Below are 4,268 nucleotides of genomic sequence, written 5' to 3'. Positions count from 1 at the left end.
CTACTATGAAGTGATAATAATGAGAACAGCATGGTACTGGAACAAAGGCAGAGCCGCAGACCATTGGAAAAGGATTGAATATACTGACACACACCCTCAAATATATAATCATCTAATCTTTGATAAGGGAGCAAGAAATGTGAAGTGGAGCAAGAGAGTCCTCTTCAACAAACGCTGCAGAAAAAACTGGACAGCTACATGGAAAAAAAATGGCTTAGACCTCTACTTAAGACCATGCACAAAAGTCAGATAAAAATGCGTCAAAGTCCTCAAAATCAGACCAAAATCCCTCATGTACATTGAATACAAAGTCGGCATATCCCTCCACGACATTGAAGTTAAAGGTATCTTCAAAGATAACACGCCACTTGCCAAGCAACTGGAAACAGAGATAAACAAAGGGGACTATCTTAAATTAAGCAGCTTCTGTACCTCAAAAGAAACAGTGACCAGAAACACAGACTCTGCCATGCAGGCATGATACTCGCAGAAGCCTACCAGGTTCTCTGAGAGTGAGAACTGAACAATAAGAGTTGTTATCTTATCAACAATATCCAGTCTCTGGATCTTGGCCATTGATGGGATGACATGGCTCCAGGGGCAGTTCGTGGTTGTAACATTTAGCTACTAGAAGATGGTGGGTCTTGATGGAGGGGGCCCAGTCTTGATCTGAGCAGCTTTGGAGATCTCATCCCCTGTTCCCATACACCTGGGTTCTGTTGGAGTATACGGAGCTTAGGTTTATCAAATTGCACCCATCACAGTGCTCCTGAGACACTCCCATTACTTTGTCTGTCTGTAACCACTTCTATGCTCTCTTCCCCAACCAATTTGTAAGGTCTCCTCCTTCTTAGACACTGAAGCTACACTGTAAGTTAATATTGCCTTCCTCCGTCTCCTTGTGTGTTTTGAGCAGTTTACCTTAATGCAATGTCCTTTTGTATTGGTACAGGAAGACAATTACTTAATATGCTTTGTAACTTAGGAATTGATTGGCTTTGAATATTATTCACTCCTGGGCATCTGCCTTCTCAACTTAAGCCTCAGTTGCCCTCACTTCCTAGTACCCCAAGGGCAGGGTCCCGACGTGGGACTGGATGGAACAAGGGCAAGCCGGTAAGTTATGTGCTACTCTGGCATCGCGATGGGCCAGGCCAAGGTGCCACGATTCTTAACTATAAGTTAAGAGATGGATCATAGGCAAATGATGTCATGATCCAAAAGTAACGACCACATTAGGGGCCCTGCTGCTAGGAATAGGAAAGATATCTGGCCTGAGCACTGCAGTCTGAGATTGAAATGGCCCTAGAAGAGCAATTCTATAAGCTCAATGCATTTCTTACTGTGTTCATACAAAATGATTAATATTATATATGCTTATATGTTGGTTGGACAAGGAGAGGAGAAACACCTCCTAGAAGCTGTTTTCCTGTGTGTCCTGACTAGCTTGGATGAGACTGTTTCTCCCCTTCAAACTGCCTTCAGTAAATGATTTCAGTATATTGAGACAGTTTGCCTTTTCTCTCAGAAACCTAGCTGGTCTTAGATCTGCAGATCTCAGGTGCTAGTCAGGACTGATCTTTGGGATATAGATTCCCAGCTCTAGCCAGGCTGTTCTTTGGGATGCAAATCAAGGTGCTTACAGCTTGTGAAAGTGCTTGTGAAAGGTTTCAGTTTGGCTTTGTATCTTCTTTCTAGAGGCCAGTATTACTGGCCTGCTGATGTAAAGAAACAATGTGGATGTAAAGAAACAAGGTATGGATTGCTGCCTCAATGTTCTTTCTGTAACTCCTTTTATGAATTCACTGTAATGCGCCTTTTAGAGGTTCTATGATCTATATAAGGGGAACTTCCGGGCTCACAGTGCGCGCACGTGCTTGAGGATTCCTGAGGCCTCCATGTCATACATCTCTTCCATGTAATAACCTGCTGCTAGGAACAACCAGCCTGGCCCCCATTTCCTTCCATCTCCTGACCATCGCCATTGACCTTCGTGGAGTGGGGAAACGGCCAGACCACCGGCCTTTTATTTTTTTTGTGTGTTTACACAGGTTCTGCTTCCAAATCCTTCATGCATGAGGCTCCTTCAAGCTTGGGGAGAGTGGTCTTAAGCGTACCTATAGCTGGTAGCAGAGTTCATCAGCTACCGGGGCTCTAATCAGGAGGTGAGGGAAACTCACCCCGACCCCTCCAAGGTGCCCAGGTGAGGAAAACCAGGTGTGGGGTCAGGACACTGTAATTTTAGACATATTTGGAATTAATTTTAGATCGAAAAGTACACATCATTCAAACTAATTATGTGCTTAGTAATAAATTACTATACACTTGTTCAATCACCTCAGAGACCCCACTCTGCTCAGAGAACTAGATTTTTAATTACAGGTCTGTTTTGCCTGTGTGTCATGACTGAGAATCACTCTCAGTAGATATGAAACTCACTATACACAAAGATGCACACAGGCTACTTTGAGTCATCTGTGTTGCTAATATGTGTTGGCCATTAAACTTCACTGAGACCCTTTTTTCTGTCCTTTACAGGAGCCTCATGAGTCTCACCTTCCGTTCAAGTTGAACTTGTAATAAGGTGGAATGAAATCAGCAATATGCTCCTCACCTCTTCATTCAGGAGAAAAATCCGACTTACATTCAAGGTGGTCAAATTGCAGACAACACCATCCACCTTTTCCTGGAGATGTACAAGGGACTGAGATGAGAACAGCAAAAGGCTCTAGTTTAATGGTCTTAATGAAGGTTTCAGGGAAGGGCATTAAACAAGACTCATATACTATCTTCCAAAAGAATTATTTTGTAAAACTGATGCCTTGGGTATGGAAAAAGATAATATGGTAAAAACCATATTTTTCTTTCTGGGACATTAAAGTTCTAAATCTATCTATTCAAGCTGCTTTGAAATACATACCTTGCTTATGAATCACTGTCTGCCATAGGAGTGAGTAAGGACAACCCTCAAATTAATATGTAGAGAAAAATATGGAAAAATTAACTCATACTATATTTGATGACATATATACTAAAATTGAAATGATACATAGATTAGCATTGTCCTTGCACAGAGATGACATGCAAACTTGTAAAGTGTTCCATATTGTTGTTGCAAGAAGAATTAACAGGGCTACTTTAAGCTAAGACAATCCCCACAAGTACAAAAATTCTACATAAAGATAGCACAAATCCCCATCACAACAATCTCTCTCAATGTCAATGGACTAAATGTGCCAATTCAGAGGCACAGAATGGGAAGATGAATTAGAAAACTGAACCCAACATTCTGCTGCCTGAGGAAATACTTCTGAACAATCAAAGCAACCATGGGCTCAAATTCAAAGACTGGAAAACAATTCTTCAAGAAAGAAAAGAACAGCTCCACAAAGCTGGAGTGGCCATACTAGTATCAGACCACATAGACTTCAGGCTATAGGTTATAAGAGACAGTGAAGGTCATTTCTTCATGATCATGGGATCTGTACATCATAAAAAAACTCACCCTCCTCAATGTAGATTCTCCTCATGACAGACCAGGAAAATACTTAAAAACAACTTCTAATTGACTTAAAGAAAAACATTGATAGCAACACTATACTAGTTGGAGATTTCAACACTACTTTGTCACTTCTCAATAGATCAAACAGACTAAAGCTCAGCAAGGAAATATTTTCTTTAAGGTAAGTAATGAACAACTGTTGGCTTAGAGAAGAAATCAAAGAGGAAATAAAAAGTTTCCAGAAACAAATGAGAATGAGTACACGAGCTACCAGAACTTGTGGGACACAGCAAAAGCAGTGTTAATAGGAAAGAGTATAGCTCTGCCAGAATTCATCAGGAAGAAAGAGAGGATCTACATGAATTAATTAGAGCTCAAGATTTTGGAAAATGACCAACAAAAGTAGTCCAAACTAGGCTGGAGGAAGGAAATAATAAAACTTGTACCAGACGTCAATTAGCTAGAATCCCAAAATACAATCCAAAAGACCAATAAGAGCAAAAGCTGGTTCTTTGAGAAAATAAATAAGATCAATAAACCACGAGAAACCTCTCAAATTAACAAAGAGAAATAATTCTAATAAATCAAATCAGAAATGCAAATGGGCATATCCTAATAGAAACTACAGAAATCCATAGGATCATCAGAAATTATATTGAGAAACTTTGCAGCAGGAAATGAGAGAATCTTGAATAAATTGATAAATTTTTGGATTTCAATTGCCTCCCAACGTTGAACCAAGAAAATTTGGAATACTTGAACCTAT

The 4,268-nt window shown here is 40.2% G+C and overlaps 1 pseudogene; it reads left to right on the top strand.

Moving 5' to 3' along the window:
• Positions 1 to 3,012: 3,012 nt before the first annotated feature.
• Positions 3,013 to 3,111, top strand: LOC130023005 (uncharacterized; annotated as a pseudogene).
• The last annotated feature ends 1,157 nt before the right edge of the window (positions 3,112 to 4,268 follow it).

This window comes from Sorex fumeus, unplaced genomic scaffold, assembly GCF_029834395.1.
Source record: "Sorex fumeus unplaced genomic scaffold, SorFum_2.1 ptg000021l, whole genome shotgun sequence".
Classification (NCBI taxonomy): domain Eukaryota; kingdom Metazoa; phylum Chordata; class Mammalia; order Eulipotyphla; family Soricidae; genus Sorex; species Sorex fumeus.
Note: the sequence above shows the minus strand (reverse complement) of the source record. Positions and strands in the feature narration are given on the sequence as shown.